Here is a 21,771-nt window from a genome sequence, read left to right on the forward strand (position 1 = left end):
GCAACAGGAGCTGCAGGCGCCGACTGAGACCGGGGAGACTTCTGCTGTAGGCAAGCAGGAGACTGAGGAGGTGACGTCCTCAGATCGGCCTGGGGGAGCCTAGAATTTTTTGTATTTTTACTTTTATTTACTTTTGTTTGTAAATACTGAGCACGAGGTTATTCTCCTCGAGATAATTTATATATATTAATTTTATTTATTTTAAGTTTTACTTGTTCTTCAATCTTTTTCTCATATTTTATGATGTGTTTGGTAGAAACTTAGTTCGCGTTAGTTTTATCGACACCTCATGTTTTTTAGAAAAAACATTGGTTAATAAATTTAACCAACTTCTAAGTTTTGGAACCTGGTCGTGTCCAGTATACTTAATTTTAAAACCTTAGTTCGCGTTAGTTTTATCGACACCTCGTGTTTTTTAGAAAAAACACTAGTTAATCAATTTAACCAACTTCTAAGTTGTGGAACCTGGTCGTATCCAGGATACATAATTTTAAAAACATAGTTCGCGTTAGTTTTATCGACACCTCGTGTTTTTTTAGAAAAAACACTGGTTAATCAATTTAACCAACTTATAAGTTTTGGAACCTGATCGGGTGATCTGCCCCCCAAGTAACCAGGAAGTGGACTTGCTTGGTTACTTGAACTAATCATACAAACAAAATTGTACATAGACATAAATGAAACCATAAACCTTTTTTTTTTTTTTTATAGTTAATTGGCTTTTATATGCAAGCCTTACATACAGGAGTGATTTGATCACTGATAATACTTTATCAAATGCACAGTATTCCAGCCTCCTCTGAAGATAGGGGAATTACCTGGTCGCCGAGCACGAGCTCGGAGGAGATTTCCAGTTAGTTTTCTTGTCACTTGTTTATTTATTTCCATTAACTGTCTGCTTTACGCTTATTTTAGTACTTTAAGCTCGTTTACTAATATGATTTGATAATGCAGGCAATAGCTAAGTAGGTTAGTCATATCTTGCTTTTTATAGTCCCTTTTCATCTTCCTCAAACAGTTCCTTGAAGTTATAAGGTCGAAACTTTTGTTGTGAAATACTCCAGCCTCGGTATCGACTTAGTTCGAAGTAGGTTTATCTTTTTCCCACTTGTGTCGATCAGTTTTAGCTGGTTTATTCCAAACCTATTTAGGTCGTGTTTAGTTCGTAATCCATACACTTATATATTTTCGATCTAGTTATATCCAGATCACACTAGTTCGTGTATCTAGTCGTATCCGGACACTTATTATTTAATAATCTGGTTACGACCAAATTATCTTAGCTCGCGCATCTGGTTATATCCAGACACTTTATTTTTTTTTAATAATCTGGGACGTCCAAATTATCTTAGCTCGCACATCTGGTTATATCTAGACACTTTATTTTTTAATAATCTAGTCACGTCCAAATTATTCTGGTTACAACCAAATTATCTTAGCTCGCGCATCTAGTTATATCCAGACACTTTTCTTTTATGTTGTTTATTTTTTCAAACTTATGGTATGTATGCCACTGATGCCCCCTTAATATCCTATGAATGTGACCATAGGTTATTAAATTAAGAGAGTTTGTAAAAAATACAACATATAGAAATGTTAACCGAGATTTTCGGCAACTTTATTAATAACTAATATTTACTGATAATTATAATGAAAGCAGAAGATTAACATGGGGTTTTTACGTGGTTGGGGCGTTAACTAGCCTTAGTCCACGAGTCTATATTATTAGAGCTTGAAGAACCTATTACAATGGAGTTTTTCCTCTATATTTTGACAGAGTTCCTGTCTTTTTGATGAAAGGAGACCCCTTCTACAATGTTCTGTAGCTTATATTTATAGGCGTATGGGAACACCGGGTCTGCACCGGGTCCGACCCAGGCCCATTGGAGGAATGGATATAGGTGGCCTTTCTAGTGGAGGCCCAATACAAAAGGTACAAAATACATGAATTCCAAGCCAGCTAAGGCCCAACAGGTTGACCTTAGAGCTACGCCTCGCCCGACAAAATGGCGCTTTTGGTCTGATCACTTTGGGTCACGAGGCAGATTCAGGAGACAAGACCAGTCAGAGTACTTGGCTGCGCAGTCCTGACACATCGGCGTGCAATCCCGAGGTGGCCTTTTCTGCAGGTGAAAAGTGGGGGACAACGCCCACGTGGAGCGAGGCGGCGTCAGGGTCCTGAACGCCTGGCCCCTTCAACAGGGGGCGAGGTGATCCGGGTCCGTTTACCTTTGTCCCGCTTCGTTTACCATAGGCCCAAACCGTATTAGGGTTCGGGATCGGGACGCGTAGGCTGCGGTGGTCCGAACGCTCTGTACACAGCCCGGACTATCGTCGCGGAGGACGGACCCGGAGGGACATTCCGGACCCCTCCAATGGGCCCAGACATGAATCCCCGGTCCATACCCTTTGTAACGCCCTGGATAGCCAAGACCGTTACACTGTGTGTTTATAAAGTGCCAGACTTGCTAATCAAGTCATTTAAATAAAATCGTGTTGTTGAAACTATTAAGGTACTAGGGTTAAAAGCGTTTTGGTCTCAAAAGCCACATTTCCATTAAAAAGTATCAACTGTTACATGGGATCCCAAAAATATTAAGTTCAAAGACCCTTTACAAAAGACTCAGCGTTTATATACAACAACTGGCCATGCTAAGGCAAAACTAGTAGTTAAGTGATCCCTGTCCTGGTCCACTCCTCGACCGTGGTGGTCGAACTGCTGGCTATGTACATTTCACCTCGGAGCTCTCCACCTCAGGCTTGGTCCATTTTGCCCTTGCCTTTACCTGCACCACATAGCACCCGTGAGCCAAGGCCCAGCAAGAAAACACAACAACAATAGAGCATGAACAATCAACAGACAAGTCAATAACTCATATTGCATCACATAAACTCAGATATATCATCAATCGGTATGATCAAGTATTCCACATACTAGGCATTTCAGTTCATAATATACACGATTTACAACCGATAACCAGGGCTAGCGCCTTCAGGTTGCTCCCTCTGTTATCCCGTTGTTCCTGGCTCCCAGTGGCCAATTCGCGCCCCGTGCGCTAGAATCATGTACGGTACTCTTAAACCGCTTTTACATGTCCCATGGCGTAATACCAACATTGACACGATGTAACTCTCGGGAGCACTTAGTCCCATCACAATCATACATCCGGGTGCAGTTTTCTTACCTTTCAATTTACTAACTTCTGATGCCACGAAGCCGCTAGCACGGTCCTCTACCCCGAGCCTCTCTGAAAACCTAATCACAACATAAACGAAACATCCCTTGTCATTAACCAATCTAAAACTACTTCCCGGAACCAATCCCACACTCTCGGAACCCCCAAATCCCTAAAACAATGCACCGAAGACATCCCCCGAACCCCCGGAGCAAAGGCTCAAAATTGCAAAAATTCATGTCCTGAAATTGGCCTTGAGCCGCGGCGCAGCCCAGCAAGTCAGAGAACTCGTTTTGCCCAGAAACGGCCTTGCGCCGCGGCGCTCCTTCGCGAGCCCAGAATTCTGGGTTTTCTTTTGCGTTTTTCCCGAACCCAATTCACTCCAAATCACCCCAAACTCCTTCCTAAGTCCAAAAACCAACTCTAAATCCCTAATAGACCACACAACAACCTAGAAACGTCATGCCCAAGCTCATCCACACAATTATTCCCAAAATTCCCTCTTGAGTTCCATGCTTTAATAACTCAAACCACAAAGTTAAAAACTACTTGAACCCAAACCCAAACCTTACTTCGAAACCCCTAATCCATAACAGAAATAAGCTTCACAATTAAACAGAATCCTCACCTTGAATGGAGAGTCCAACCTCTAGCTTCAAACCTCCTTCCCCTTTGAGTACCCAACTCTGAATTCATACAAAACCAGCCACCAACTTGTTTCAATTCATACTTATCAACCAAAAACCAGACTTGAAACTTAAATATATCATAGCTAAATCCTTACCTCTGAGTTTTCTTGGCCTAAGCTTGACTGATATCTTCAAACCTCCCTTGATTCACCTTCCAAGAGCCAAATTCAGCTTCCCTCTTCTATCTTACTTTTGCTCTTCTTCTAGGTCTCCCAAAATTCAGCATAAAACCAATTTCTCAAAGTATTATATGTAATTGTATTTTTCTTCAGCTCAAACTCACCTATTCACTGCCAAAAGACCAATTTCTCCCTCCATAAATATCCCTTTCTAACTAAACCTCAAGGGCATACTTGTCCTTTTTCCAACTTTACAATTCTACCACTTTCCCAATAAAACCTGTTACTCTCTATGGTTACTAATAGTTACGCAGGTTACCAAATCTCCAGTTACCACTATCTAGCTTTCTAGGACCGTCTCGGCACGTGCATCACATTGGTATCACCGCACCCACGTGGCACAAATCACACATCACAATTATCACATAACATAATACACATAGTCATATAACATGCTTAAAAATCATAATCATGCATCTTAATCATAAAAATCACACATAATCTCCATTATGCCCTCCAGGCACACTAATCAAGGCCCTTAAGCCTAATTAGTGAATTTGGGTCATTACAACTATCCCCTCCTAATGAGAATTTCGTCCTCGAAATTTACCTGAACAACTCCGGATACTGATCTCGCATAGCTGTCTTAAGCTCCCAGGTCACCTCCTCGACCTTATTGTTTCTCCACAGCACTTTAACCAAAGGAATCGTCTTATTCCGCAACACCTTATCTTTTCGGTCCAAGATCTGAATTTGTTGCTCTTCATAAGCCAAATCTGCCTGTAACTCCAGATCTTCATGCCTCAACACATGAGTCACATCTGAGACATACTTCCGAAGCATGGAGACATGGAACACGTCATGAATTCCAGACAATGATGGCGGCAAAGCTAACCTGTAAGGCACCTGACCAATCCTTTCCAGGATCTCGAATGGTCCAATGAATCTAGGGCTTAGCTTGCCCTTCTTACCAAACCTCCTCACCCCTCGCAGAGGTGAAACTCGAAGAAAGACGTGGTCACCAACCTGAAACTCCACGTCTCTACGCTTAGGATCAGCGTAGCTTCTGTCTACTCTGAGAGGCGAGCATCCTAGCCCGGATCTTCTCTATGGCCTCACTTGTCTTCTGAACCATATCTGGCCCCAAGTACCTCCTCTCACCCATCTCATCCCAATGAATGGGTGATCTACACTTCCTCCTATATAGCATCTCATAGGGAGCCACTCCAATCGTTGACTGATAACTATTGTTGTACGAGAATTCAATCAACGGAAGGTACTTACTCCATGAACCCTCAAAATCAATTACACATGCTCTAAGCATATCCTCCAATACCTGGATCGTCCTCTCAGACTGTCCATCAGTCTGAGGATGAAAGGCTGTACTGAACTTCAACTGAGTCCCCAAAGCTTTCTGCAAACCACCCCAAAACTTGGAAGTGAAAATAGGATCCCGGTCTGACACTATAGACTTAGGAACCCCATGGAGACGTACGATCTCCCTCACATACAACTCAACATACTGATCCACAGTATATGTTGACCTCACTGGAAGAAAATGAGCTGACTTGGTGTATCTATCCACTATCACCCACACTAAGTCATGAAGTCCTACTGTCCTGGGTAAACCTCCCACAAAGTCCATGGTAATGTCCTCCCATTTCCATTCAGGAATACCCAATGGCTGAAGCAACCTCGCTGGTCGCTGATGCTTAGCCTTCACCTGCTGACAGGTCAAACATCTGGCAACGTACTCTATCACATCCCTCTTCATCCCAGGCCACCAATACAAAGTCCGTAGATCCTGATACATCTTCGTGGTACCCGGATGAAGTGAGTATGGCGTCGTATGTGATTCATCTAGTATCTCTCGTTTGATCCCTTCATCAGTTGGAACACAAATCTGCCCCTGATACCGAAGTAAACCGACCTCAGAAACAGAATAGTCCTTAGCTACCCCCGCTAAGACATCCTCTCTAACCTTCTGTAACTGAGCATCTGTCAACTGCCCTTCTCTGATCCGCTCTAGCAAGGTCGACTGTAGAGTAATATTAGCCAACCGGCCCACCACCAACTCTATCCCTGCTCTAATCATCTCATCAGCCAACTCTCTTGAGATCTGAACAGCGCTATATAACTGACCTGGACCTCTGTGGTTCAATGCATCAGCCACCACATTGGCTTTTCCTGGATGGTAAAGAATATCACAATCATAATCCTTCACCAGCTCCAGCCAACGCCTTTGTCTCATATTCAGATCCTTCTGTGTGAAGAAATACTTCAGGCTTTTATGATCAGTGTACACCTCGCACTTCTCCCCATAAAGATAGTGCTGCTAAATCTTCAATGCGAACACCACCGCTGCTAGCTCTAAGTCATGAGTAGGATACCGCTGCTCATACTCCTTCAACTGTCGTGATGCATAAGCTATCACCTTCTCATTCTGCATCAGCACACAGCCTAGTCTGTGATGCCACCTCCCAAGTCTTCCTAAGTCAACGCGGAAACATTTCTAGTCTGTGATGCCACCTCCCACCAGATTAGGGCATCCTCTCTCAGCATATAAGTGGCACAGGCCACCCCATCATGTCCTTCCACTCTCATAAAATCAAGAATAGTAGTGATCAGGGTCATCCACTGCTCAGCTTTCAGTGGATCTGGTCCACCCTCAAAGATCGGGGGCTGCTGCTTCCTAAACCGCTCATACAACGGTTCCCACTTATTCCCAATATCAACTGGCTGTACCACAGGTACCATCGCCGGTGGCACAGTAGGGGCAACAGTCCCAGATGGAGCCTACTGCAGAATTCTGATCTGTTCATCTTGGCTCTAAAGCCTAGCTTGCATTTCTGCCATTAACTGTTGCCAGTTCTCAGGGACTGGCGGAGGGGTTGGGCCCTGGTCATCCTCTCTAGCCCCAGACCTGCCGGCTTGTCGTGTGGATTTCCTTGAACGCATAACTATTCAAGTCAATCTGCAATCAACGACTCGGCAATTAGGCTAAGATGACAGGGTAACAATCTTTCCATAATCCACCACTGAAACTCCAATCATTCACAAGCAATCAAAGTATAGCAATTTATCCAAATATTCATCCACATGCACAGCAATGCTAATAAGCATGCCTCAATAGCACCATGCAATAGTCAAGGGCAGGCCCTATCAGTATCTCATGCTCCCTATTCATCAAACAGATATCAACAATCATATCTCACTCAAATCACTTAAGCACATAATCATGCATATACAATTACCAAACCCTGAGTTGAGCTTGTCTCCCGCAGCGAATGTACATACCCAGCCAGTCTTCAGGACCCATAAACCTAGGACGCTCTGATACCAAGTTGTAACGCCCTGGATAGCCAAGACCGTTACACTGTGTGTTTATAAAGTGCCAGACTTGCTAATCAAGTCATTTAAATAAAATCGTGTTGTTGAAACTATTAAGGTACTAGGGTTAAAAGCGTTTTGGTCTCAAAAGCCACATTTCCATTAAAAAGTATCAACTGTTACATGGGATCCCAAAAATATTAGGTTCAAAGACCCTTTACAAAAGACTCAGCGTTTATATACAACAACTGGCCATGCTAAGGCAAAACTAGTAGTTAAGTGATCCCTGTCCTGGTCCACTCCTCGACCGTGGCGGTCGAACTGCTGGCTATGTACATTTCACCTCGGAGCTCTCCACCTTAGGCTTGGTCAAGTTTTCCCTTGCCTTTACCTGCACCACGTAGCACCCGTGAGCCAAGGCCCAACAAGAAAACACAACAACAATAGAGCATGAACAATCAACAGACAAGTCAATAACTCATATTGCATCACATAAACTCAGATATATCATCAATCGATATGATCAAGTATTCCACATACTGGGCATTTCAGTTCATAATATACACGATTTACAAACGATAACCAGGGCTAGCGCCTTCAGGCTGCTCCCTCTGTTATCCCGTTGTTCCTGGCTCCCAGTGGCCAATTCGCGCCCCGTGCGCTAGAATCATGTACGGTACTCTTAGACCGCTTTTACATGTCCCATGGCGTAATACCAACATTGACACGATGTAACTCTTGGGAGCACTTAGTCCCATCACAATCATACATCCGGGTACAGTTTTCTTACCTTTCAATTTACTAACTTCTGATGCCACGAAGCTGCTAGCACGGTCCTCTACCCCGAGCCTCTCTGAAAACCTAATCACAACATAAACGAAACATCCCTTGTCATTAACCAATCTAAAACTACTTCCCGGAACCAATCCCACACTCTCGGAACCCCCAAATCCCTAAAACAATGCACCGAAGGCATCCCCCGAACCCCCGGAGCAAAGGCTCAAAATTGCAAAAATTCATGTCCTGAAATTGGCCTTGAGCCGCGGCGCCGCCCTGTTGCGCCGCGGTGCCCAGCAAGTCAGAGAACCTGTTTTGCCCAGAAACGGCCTTGCGCCGCGGCGCTCCTTCGCGAGCCCAGAATTCTGGGTTTTCTTTTGCGTTTTTCCCGAACCCAATTCACTCCAAATCACCCCAAACTCCTTCCTAAGTCCAAAAACCAACTCTAAATCCCTAATAGACCACACAACAACCTAGAAACGTCATGCCCAAGCTCATTCACGCAATTATTCCCAAAATTCCCTCTTGAGTTCCATGCTTTAATAACTCAAACCACAAAGTTAAAAACTACTTGAACCCAAACCCAAACCTTACTCCGAAACCCCTAATCCATAATAGAAATAAGCTTCACAATTACACAGAATCCTCACCTTGAATGGAGAGTCCAACCTCTAGCTTCAAACCTCCTTCCCCTTTGAGTCCCAACTCTGAATTCATACAAAACCAGCCACCAACTTGTTTCAATTCATACTTATCAACCAAAAACCAGACTTGAAACTTAAATATATCATAGCTAAATCCTTACCTCTGAGTTTTCTTGGCCTAAGCTTGACTGATAACTTCAAACCTCCCTTGATTCACCTTCCAAGAGCCAAATTCAGCTTCCCTCTTCTATCTTACTTTTGCTCTTCTTCTAGGTCTCCCAAAATTCAGCATAAAACCAATTTCTCAAAGTATTATACGTAATTGTATTTTTCTTCAGCTCAAACTCACCTATTCACTGCCAAAAGACCAATTTCTCCCTCCATAAATATCCCTTTCTAACTAAACCTCAAGGGCATACTTGTCCTTTTACCAGCTTTACAATTCTACCACTTTCCCAATAAAACCTGTTACTCTCTATGGTTACTAACAGTTATGCAGGTTACCAAATCTCCAGTTACCACTATCTAGCTTTCTAGGACCGTCTTGGCACGTGCATCACATTGGTATCACCGCACCCACGTGGTACAAATCACACATCACAATTATCACATAACATAATACACATAGTCATATAACATGCTTAAAAATCATAATCATGCATCTTAATCATAAAAATCACACATAATCTCCATTATGCCCTCCAGGCACACTAATCAAGGCCCTTAAGCCTAATTAGTGAATTTGGGTCATTACACCCTTCCCCTTGGGCACTCTCCATACCAAGAGGCCTTGGGCCGGGCCCGCGTGCTGACCTGGCCCCTGACAATGGGCCTGGACGAAGGCCCCGAGCCCATGCAGGAAATGGGGATAACAAGAAACAAGAATGACTTTTGATCAAAATAAATCACTTTATTAATAAAAATTTTGTAAAAACAAACAAGCTTGGTTACAATGAGACATCATTCCTACACTATTGATAGTAAAGTCATAGATGTTCGCAATTCCAAGCTCGCGGTTCCAATTCTCCATTTAGTCTTGCCAATTTATAGACTCCGGGTCGAATAACTAACTTGATTTGGTAAGGTCCTTCCCAATTAGGCCCAAGTACGCTAGCAGCCGGGCCCCTTGTAGCTAGAAACACACACCTTAACACTAAGTCTCCCAATCCGAACTTCTTATCCCGAACCTTTTTATTGAAATATCAGGTAGCTCGCTATTGATATACTGCATTTTTCAGTTGAGCTTCATCTCGCTTTTCTTCAATAAGGTCCAGACTTACTTCGAGCTGGGATTGGTTCGAGGCTTGATCATAAACATGGCTACGAATAGTGGGTATTTTGACCTCGATTGGTAACATGGCCTCTCACCCATATGCCCGGGAAAAAGGGGTATGCCCTGTTGAAGTGCGAGTTGTAGTTCGATAAGCCCACAAAACTTGGGGTAACTCCTCGGGCTATTTTCCCTTAGCTTCTTCTAACTTTTTCTTCATAGAACTCTTGAGAGTCTTATTTACTACTTCGACTTGGCCATTTTCTTAGGGATGGGCAACGGAGGAGAAGCTTTTTATTATTCCAATTTTTTCACAAAAATGGGTGAATAATTCACTGTCGAATTGAGTACCGTTATCTGATACTATTTTCCTTGGCATTCCATATCGGCAGATGATGTTTTTTACCACAAAGTCCATGACTTTTTTCGAGGTAATCATTGCCAGAGGTTCGGCCTCGGTCCATTTTGTAAAATAATCGACCGCGGCCACTGCATATTTTACTCCACCAAGCCCATATACTGTTCATTAATAAAACAATTATATTTTGACTAATTAATTTGTTAATTTAAATCTTCATATTTCTACTTATTTTAAATTACCAAATAGCTAGCAGCACTCTTAAATAAAGAGAGTGACTAGACGAAGATGAACCATAATATTACCATTATTTTCTTTGTCTTTATTCCATTGGACCACTACCATTAACATAGCAAAATGATAATACGTAGTGAAAGTTCTTTAAAGTTTATAGTATGTGGACCTATTACAATTATATATTTGGTGTAGAAGACTGATTCAATTTTTTAAATTATAAAATATTAGTTAATTTTTTTTAATAAATGTATAAAGTAGTGTTATACATATTTAACTTAATTTAATCCGCATTTAATTAATTAATTTAATGAAATATAAAATTAGTAACATTAAAATACATAATTTCAATTTAGATGTACCAACAACAAGTAATCATTCTTGGTTGGAGATAATACAACAAAAGGTGTGGAACATTCTTAGGGTTGTTAATTTATTCTAGACTCCAATAAATCAGTTAGGTAGAAGCCAAAAGCTTTTAGTTTTGTTGTTTTTTTATTTTGGAAATTAGTGTATCAAAAGTAATTATATATATGTTCACTTTCTCATATGCTACTCGTATACGCAAGGAATACGATGAATCCAGTACTAAATTGTCTAAAATCCAATCAAGAATATCAAGTTTGACACAAAAGCTAAAACATGATTTTGGTCAGTAAGAATTAGCTGCATTTTGTACTATGGATGTTTATTTTTCTGGCTTGATTTGATGGCTAAACTTGGTTTGTAAATTACAAGAGTAGATAAGGAGTTCTATTCATTCTATGGTCAATGTTTTGAGAGTGAGGAAAACATGTAATAAATTTGACTGTTTTTCTATTTCTTCATAATGTAATATAGATAGTTTACAAGGAATTTTTCGGATTTGATAATTTTGATGAACCTCACCTTGGCTTGTAAAATTTTTGGGTCAGGTATGTTTACAAAGTGTGACCATTTAAACAAGCTTCCCAGGTCGATGGACACAACACAACTCGTCTGGGGTAAGTATCTCCTGTTATGCTCTTGATGTTTATATATATGCTTTGGTATTCTCCCCTAAAATAAATATGGAACTTGTTGGCTCTAAAAGAAAAAGAGGAAAGTATCAATAAATGTTGGCATTCACTTTTTCTGCCCTCTTTTATTTGACTTTTTTAATCTCTTTTGTCTAGAATATTTATGTCTAAGAGGACTTAAGAATGTTGTATTTTCTTTTAATCAAGCGTTAATCAAATTGTTTTAAGATATATACATATGGCTTAGATTCTCTTTTTTGATATTAGGGAAAGCATTTCAGAAAATGACTAGTCACGAGTTTGATATCATTTACATATTAATTCTCCATTTCTTGTGATATATTTATATTATTTTATGTTTAATTGCTTGCCTCTATTTTACATCTTATATACATTTTCCTAGAACCAGGTAATGGGACAAATTTGAGGACTCATACAGAGTTATGATCTTTTCAAATGGAAATAAGTGCTGGAATGGGCCTGATAGAAGTTAAAAAGTACTTATTATTCTCATCATTTTAGTTTAGATTAGGTACATATTTTTAGTTTTTGTTTGTTTTACAAAGTTAGAGTTGTTTTGTTGAATAGCTTAGCCAATATATTCAATGATATAAACATATATTCAATGGTTTATTTGTACTTCAGGTTAGGCTTAGATGTGGATTGAAAAATGAAGTTGCTCATGTAGATGAACCAAGTCGTTGCGAGTAAGAACTCTTTCTATAAATATATATATTTATTTATATAATAAATCTTCATTTTCTCCTTCCAATCTTGTCTTAATATTTTGTTTTTCATTGGGAGATATGTAGCACTATTATCAACTCCAGCCGTATGCATTGAGGAAAACCTTAAGGTGATAAATTGTGATATGAGACTGAGTACTTTCACATGGAGTTAATATATTGATGTTGAATGACTTAATATATTGATGTTGAATTGGTAGGAACTACAACAAAAACTAGACTCAATGAACAAAGAACAACCCCAAAACCATGACGAGTTTTGAGTTTTCCCTACAGTTTTTTAGAAGTAATCTGATAGATTAGGTTGAGATAAGACATGTTTATTTTGAATGCATAACTCGGCATTTTCAACAGCACATTGGAGCGATGAGCTGAAATTCTTTACATTTTAAAAGACTAATATAGACTAGAGGGAGTTGGATTGAAGCTATTGGTTTGAAACAACAAATTGATTAAGTTGTGCATTTTTGAACTGAGATTGTAGTTGTGTAAGAACCAGTTTTCTGCTATAGTTACCTCCATGCACATTTTAATTTATTTTGCTTACTATACCCAAAATCTGTTTTTAATAAATCTATTGAAAGGTTATAATATATTTAAAATATATGGAAGACAATAACTCTTAAACTGGTCTATCGTTTTATGTCTCTTATGTGACTAATTGAAGTGCCTATATATTTTATAATTATGAACACGACATGTTTATAAAAATCATAGGCTCTACTTGTTATCTACTAAATTTGGAGCCTGCATTGGAATGAGAAAACTATGGGAGTGCTAAAACAGAGCTCATCAATGACATTGATATATGAGATTTTTTTTTTCTTCACAAACTTCAATCTTTCTCTCATATTCCATCCATAGTTCTTTTGTGTCATAACAATTGACATCATACCAAAACCTTCCCATTATTAGTATTTAATTGAAGAATGTATATTGCACAAATCAGATGCTAGGTTTTTAGACATTCTAATTGAATTAAATTTTACAAGATAGATGACATGTGAATTGAGAATATAAAAATCCAGCAATAAATGAGTGTTGCAAGAATCTGAGACATTGACATATTTGTAAAACTCATTAGCTCTTAGCTTTTCACTAGTCAACTTTGATTTTACATATATTGGGTTGAGAAAACAATACGTGCTAATTAGAGAATGAGATAATGAGAGAGGCAGAACTCCTGCCTTAGCTAGACATCTAAGTTATGTATGTATATAACAAATCAAAGATGATTATATGAGAAAAAGTTCTCACAAAATTCAATCCTTCTTGACTTATTGTATGCCCCGATTTCAGTTCATTCCTAGTACTCTAGAGATGTTTACAAAGTTAATACCTGATATATGAGTTGAGTGTATATATAATAGTGAAACTACGCACGTAATAATAATTTGAGCTCCAAACACCTCTAGCATTTTGAATCACAATGCACTAATAAAAGAAAAACAATATAAACTAAGCAATATGTGGCATAACTAATAATTTAGAGCACTAACCGCGCGCTTAATATTTGTTTTTATTATTATATAGAAATAGGAGATATAGGTAAAATATCGAGCAAGAAGAGAAGTATTCCACCCAATATAGTAAGAAAAATTAAATATAGTCTCTAAAAACAGAAAAATACAAAGCCAAAGTACAACACAAATAAGGATACACACAATTTTGCAAAACAAAACTATTATAATGTACCTTTGTTGCATCTTCCTCTGCATCATCATCCTCAAACTCCTCTTCACCATCCTTATATAGAAAGCGGATTCCACATTCTTTGACTATCTTTGTGCCACCACTATCATTTGATTCATCTGCATCAGACTCCTTTGCATGTTGGTCATTTGATTCCTCTGCATCAGATGCATCAGACTCCTCTCCTCTGCATGTTGGTCATTTGCATCATCTTTTTTTTTTTTCTTTTTGCACTATCAAAGTCACTTTTGATAAGATAACATATGTACACATGATCTGATTTAGAATGATTGCACTTTTCTATCTGTAGAGGAAACACAAGGGTTTCATCGTCTAAGGGATCTGAAATATGGATTTCAAGTTTATCTCCTTCTCCTCCTCCTCCTCCACCTCTCCTCTTTGCAATCTAGAATAACCATCACTAAATATTCCTTCAATCTTCCAAGTACCCTAAAAATTGAAAATAGCAATACGTTATGCATATATCTTATCGAAATGCATGCTTTTTCTCGTACAAGGAATTAACGTATTTTAAATTTTTATTTAATTAACAATTTATTAATTCTTAATTAAAAAAATTAAAATTTTTAATTTATTAATATTTTATAAATGTTTTATAATAAATTTATTAATTTAATTCATAAGAACACTATTAATTAAATCGATTATTGATCTTGACAAATGTCCAGGGGTAATTAGACCAGTAATTAGATGTGAAATAGCTCGTAATTAGTCAAAGATATCCTATAAAATACTACATCTATGTGAGATCGAGGGCGATTGAAACCAACATATCTATCTCAAGTACTTTAATTAATAATCACGTGGCATTGTCTGACGAGATTTGAATTTCAAAGAGTGAGACATTGTTTTTGCTAGATTACTAGAAAAGTTACATTATGTTTAAAATTTATGGCTTCTCAGCTAAGGCTTCGAAAGTATTAGATTGAGAAGTAGATTGAGAAGACTACAGCTGTGCTAAAACAGAGCAAATGAACGGCATTGATATGAGAGACAGTTCTCACAAACTTCAATCTGCTCACATTAGTTCCATTAATTGTAATCTTGTGTTTTAACAATTGACATCATAAATGTTAAAACAAAAGATTAAATTATCCTACCAAAACTTTCACGTTTAATATTAAGTTGAAGAATTAATGTATATATTCGCACAAGTCACATATGCCAATTTTTTAGATTAACTAATTGAATTCAGATATCATTTCAATTAATTTAACAATCCAACAAAAAGTGAGTGTCATGAGAGAAACTAGGCTCAACCCATTTCGAGCAGCAATTAATGGATGGTCGTCCAAATTTGAAACTAGATTAAATCAATCTATGACCATAGCTAATGCATGTGTAACTCAAAAGATGAAAACACATAAATACTTGCTATATGACAACGTACATTCAATGGGCATTTTCTATGGCATTGACATTTTGTGATACTCACTAGCTAGCTCTTAGTTTACTTTTAGTTAACTATGAGTTTGCATTGAGTTGAGAAAAATCTTACCTTTGCTAGACATCTAACTAAGTGGGATATGGAATCAAAGATAATAGTACGAGAAAAAGTGCTTATAAACTTCAATTGTTCTTGACTAATTCTATATGCTCTTTGTCACTCTCATTTCAATCAATCTTTCTTGGAACGCAATGCACTCGTAAAAGAAAAACAGCGAAGGTTTCGAAAGTAGGCACTGCAAAAGGAAAGGTTCTCTCTCATTTCGGATTTGTGCTCTTGCAGTCTCCATTCCGTTTGTAGGAGGTAAATCTGTGAATGTTTTTCTTAATTTTAATTTATATATTATGTTTATTTAGATAATAATTTAGAAAAATTAGGTGTATGATAAAATTTTATATTAAAAATTTAAACATAGTTTGGTATTGAATGTAGTACTATAAATATAATTATATTGATATTAAGAAAATTATTTAATCTGAAATCAAAATATATATGAAAAGAAAAAAAATTATAAATATATATATAATAATATTATAAATATAATTATTTGTAGTTTTTTCGTGAACATTTCTCTACAATCGAATAAACTGCAGTTCGCATTAGTCTTGAAAATTGCAATGTATTAAGAAAAGAAAAAAAAGCAGAGAAATCCATATTTTGAGGAAGTGTATGGGCAATATCACGAAACTTGGATCACATAATAAACACAATAGAATGCCTAGATGATTCAAGTCAATAAGATTACAAATAATTAATAAAGAGAGTGATGAACACGCTTGAAATTTCAACACAGTCCAGGTGACCATAGTTCAGATTGCTACATAAATATATAAGGTTTTTTTTTTCAATTATTTTTCATATTAATACAAGACATATATATACATATATTTCTAATTGAGACAACAATTTGGTGAATTTTTCTATGACTTTAACCTAATTGTAAGGCTTACGGCTAAAGTGGGTCTTGGTATTTGGTAGAAGACCAAGACTTTTGTCGTGAGCTTTACTGCAAGATTAAAGTCATAGCAAAATTCACCAAAATGTTTTGTCAAAAGTTTTTTTTGTTCATTTTTTGTCAAAATTTTATTAAATTTATTTGATTTAAATAATATTTAAAATTTTAAAAAAATAAATATTGATCTTTTTTATTTTATTTTAAACAGTGGACATCTCATATTTGTTAATTAATAAAAAAATAACTTTATAAACATATAACATTAATTTATTTAAATAACTAATACTAAGCAATGTTTTGGTATCAAAAAGAAAATAAATAAAAAGTAGTATAATTCCTACAAATATATTATTCAACTTATTTTTCATCAAAGTTTTTATAATATGTTGATTTTAATTATATTTTAAAATTTCACAAATAGAGTCTTTTCGTTCAAAAAAAGGATAAACACAAATATTACAACTAGGCATGTACCTATTAAGTATAGCATGTATATATATATATACATGTTTGTATAAAAAAAAATAATTGATTAATTTTTCCCATGGCCCACAAAAGTCAAGAATAATTTTGTCACAAACTCAAAAATCCGATTAGTTTTGACGTTATGGATGCCTAACTTGTTAAGAGTCAAGAAAAACAGAGATGAGAAAGTCATATAATTAATGGTCCAAGATAGAAAGAAATAATTGCATAGTTTTGGGAAATTAATTTAGACATTAGGATTTATAATGTTTAATATTCAATATAATATTTATTGTAAACATACTTGTTTGATTTGTGTCTTTATTATAAATCAATTACTTTTGTTGTCGATTCAACTTACATCAATCAAGAAAACTTGTTAATACTATATATGATATATAAAACGCGTAATGATGATGTATAATTTATAGAAAATACGATGATATAATTGATGAAGTATCCATGAAGAAGAAGATGCTAGACACTTGTTGTTAATAGGAGCCCACTCTCATAAAATTCATTTAATGAAACGAAGAAAACAATTGTTGATAAGAAGAGTCAATGCATTAATTGCTTTTTGTCATTTTCGAACAATGACCAAGACAAAATCATACCAGAACTATCGACAAAGTCATGTTCTATTAGTAAATGTTTTAATATATATATATAGGCAATATCATGAAAATATATGAATGATTAATAAAGAAAGTGATGAACCCCGCTTGAAATTTCAACACAATCCTAGTCACTTTAGTTAAAGTTTCAATGAAATTAAAGTTTTCTTTTGAATGATTTTTAAAATTAATACAGGACATATGTACATGTATTTCCAATAGGGTCAAATTTTTGATAAATTTTGCTATCACTTTAACCTTATATTCACTACTAAAGTTTTGGTCTTCTACTATTAAGTAACTCTTGGTCCTCTACTTTTAAATGACAAAGTATCAGCTCAGTAAATTTAAGATGAGACTTAATTTTAAAAGTGTCTATTTCCCGAAACAATATATAAAACCAGAAATTGATTTATGTAGTGAGATTATTGGTCTCTTTAGACAAAAACGTTATGATATGTTATAAGGAGTAAATAATGAAAATAGACTTTTGAAAATATTGTTCATTACATATTTGGCTTTGAGTGCTTAGATTAATGTGGGTGAATTTAAAACCATGTCTTTGTCATTATAATAGGGAAATTTGAGTTTTTATGCTTAATGAGGTCTCTAAAATTAAAAATATGCTAGGCATTCTAATCATTTGAAAAAAATGCCAAATCTTTTGACAATACCCAAAATACCCCTCCTATAATTTTTCCCATCCACTTCCTCTTCTCTCTTCCCTCTCTCTCCCTCAACCCATTCCTCTCAACTCTCTCTCTAGAAAAAAATCTATGGGTAAGGTAAAATATAAGAGAACTCAATGTAATAGCAAATATTCCTTACTTAGGACACTAAAATATTGCATTTCAAACAGATCTAGGCATGATTTTTTAGTTTTTTTTGCGATTTTTTCAGATCTGAAACTTTGAAATCTGCAGAAAATCGACGTGATTCGATGGTGGTTCGATGGTGCTCGATGCCAGCTCGATGGGGCCTTCAAAATCAAGATTTTCATGAAAAAAATTGATGTTGCTCGATGGTGGTTCGATGGAGGTTCGAACCACGTCGATTTTCTGCAGATTTCAAAGTTTCAGATCTGAAAAAAAATCGCAAAAAAACCCAAAAATCATGCCCAGATCTGTTCGAAATGTAGTATTTTAGTGTCCTAAGTGAGGAATACTTGTTGTTACATTGATTTTTATTATATTTTACCTTACCCATGAATTTTTTTTTCTAGAGAAGGAGTTGAGATGAATGGATTAGGGGAGAGAGAGGGAAGAGAGAAGAGGAAGTTGATGAGAAAAATTATGAGAGAGATATTTTGGGTATTGTAAAAATAATTGTCATTTTTTTGAAATGATTTAAATGCCTAGCTTTTTTTTTTTACTTTGAACCCCTCACTAAGCATAAAAACTCAAACTTCCCTTATAATAAGATAAAATGACACATGTGTGGTGTTGGGAATAGTAAAAAAGATAGACTATTAATGATGATCTGAAATATGGATAGGTTGAAATAAGAAGCAAAAGTCTTAGCATATGCTGTCTAATTTGACTTATACACGTGATTGAAAAATCTTTTAATGTATGCATGAATTACAGAGTAAGCAGACCCTTATCCCATCCTATTGGTTAGACACAATATGAGACATATTAATTCGACGGAGGATCTTGATTCATCTCGTTGTCATTAATGTTACTTATACCTTAAGATGTCAAATAAGTGCTCTTATATAATTGGTAGAGAGTAGAGACCAAACCAAAGTCATTTATGATTAATGAAGTTATAACTCATTGAATATTTTGGTTCAAAACACGTCAGATGTGGACTAATTAGATAAACAAACATATAGTTCAATCGATTCATGAAGTAACAGTTAAACACAATAGCGAGATGTTAAACATACTACTTTATTGTTGTTCCTTACATTACTTTTATACGACATGCAAAAAAATCATTCTAACAGGAAAACATAAAGTGAAAAATAAACTACATAACACAGAGCCATTGCATTCATTCAACAATTGTTTCTAACTCAGGGGTCATTATTCTTGATGGTATCGTTGTATGTGTATTTGATTGGCAGCATGTTGAGAGCTTCTTCACCTTCTAACATTTGGACAACAACTTTCATCGTTGGACGTCCCATTGAGTGCCACTGGATGCACCACAGTCCTACAATTGCAAGTTTCTTAGCAATTTTGTTGACTTCCTCGTTTTCAATTTGTATTCGAAGATCTTCTCCTTCTTCTAAGAGATTATATATCCACTCTGGATAATAAATTTCATCTGTTTCAGTTGTATTCTTCCGCCTTCCTACAATTTCCAACAGCAACATTCCGAAACTGTAAACATCTGCCTTATAGGACACATTTCCAAAGTTTTTAGAGAATACTTCTGGTGCCATATATACCCTACAGTTCCTCTAACTGCAGTCATTGATACCAAACTTTGATCCTTAGAACACAACTTAGCTAACCCAAAATCAGAAATTTTTGGTTTGAAGTTGTGGTCCAACAATACATTGTGTGGTTTGATATCAAAATGAAGGATTCGTTGATCGCAACCTTGATGGAGATACTCAATTCCCTTGGCAACGCTTATGGCAATTTCTTGTAATTTTTCCCAACTAAGTGGTGAACGGTCTCCACTTCGACTGGCTTCTAAGGATATATAGTTATGAAGCGAACCATCTGGTAAGAATTCATAGATGAGAGCTCTTCTAAATCCTTCAGCACAATATCCAACCAAGCAAACCACGTTCACATGGTGAATTTGACCAATTGTAGCCACTTCATTCAAGAACTCTTCTCCATTATTTGCCTTTGATGAATTGTTTAGAATCTTCACAGCTACCAAAATCTCAGTGGAAAGCTTTCCTTTGAACACTGTTCCATAGGCTCCTTCGCCCAACTTATCCTTGAAACGATTTGTAATCTTCTTAATGTCAGAATAAGTATATCTTGATGGTTTTTGAGCAATATAATCCTCTAAAAACTTTCCAATTCTTAGCCGATATTCTTTATCTTTTTCGTATATTGTGTAAAGATAAAATGATGCAGCTGCCACCATTAAACTAAAGACTGATGAGGCTAACACCATAATTGCATGCAAATTAAACACATAAAAGAACATATATATGTTTACTAAGTAGAAGTGAAAAGAGAGAGTTAAATTAATATTTATTGGACTTAGTCCAAACTCACATATAGTACTTCTGATCACTTGCAAAACAATTTTTGCACCTGTTTTTAAATATTTATAACAAAATTATCATTATTTAATAGCTAATAATATAATGACTATATGTTAAAAAAAAAATCCACCTGACTGTTCGGACAAACACCTGACTGGTCGGACAAGCACCTGACTGGTCAGTCAAAAATCCTTATCGGTCTGACAGAAACTCTACCAGGTCGGTCAGATAACTTTATCACAACTCCGAAGAGTCAATACATTTATTGGCTATTAATGTTTCGTTTACAGACCATGTATTGCCACTTGTCACTTCTGATTGCCACGTCATCAAACTCCAATTTTTGGGGATAACATTTGCCCCCCAAGTTTATTATATGATTTATTCGTATGATAAACTTTTTCTCTAGCAAAATGTTGTTGAGGTCATCCAAAAGCTTCCATCCAGTCAGTAACCTTCATTTTTGTAGTAAACCCACGACTGAACTTTTCTTTTCATGAAAACGGTAGTTATCAGTATCCCATTTCCATTGCTCCTTCGGGTTCATGGGTATATGATGATCATTGATGTTATCTTGAAGCTTATTGAACCCTTGAAATTCAACTTGTTTTTTCGAACCTTATAGCCGATCGGCCACTATTTTTGGTCGATAGGCCTAGCTCCTCAGAAAGAGCTTGTTGGAAAAAAAATGCATATGGACGATCGGTCATTTTCACCTAACCGCCCGGACACTCGGACATGCCCCCAAGCTGCTCGGATGCTCACCACCAAATTGCTCAGATGCACGCCTAAGCCACTCGGTCATGCCCAATCCGCTCGGACACGCCTGACACCATCTGCTCGGACGCGTGCATGACTGCTCGGACACTCATGCCAGCCGCTCGGACGCAGCTCCATCCCGCTCGGACATGCACGCCACCCGCTCGGACACAGCGCACACCTGCTCAGACGCAGCCTCACTGCTCGGACACGTAGCTCCTCCAGCCGCTCGGCCATGCACCCCAATCGCTCGGGCATATGGCATAGCCACTTAAGCCTATGCCTAAAACTTATCC

General features: G+C 37.0%; 1 pseudogene; it reads right to left on the reverse strand.

Moving 5' to 3' along the window:
* Positions 1 to 19,555: 19,555 nt before the first annotated feature.
* On the reverse strand, positions 19,556 to 20,789 carry LOC133784881 (rust resistance kinase Lr10-like; annotated as a pseudogene).
* Between the last annotated feature and the right edge of the window lie 982 nt (positions 20,790 to 21,771).

This window comes from Humulus lupulus, chromosome 6 (genome assembly GCF_963169125.1).
Source record: "Humulus lupulus chromosome 6, drHumLupu1.1, whole genome shotgun sequence".
Lineage (NCBI taxonomy): Eukaryota > Viridiplantae > Streptophyta > Magnoliopsida > Rosales > Cannabaceae > Humulus > Humulus lupulus.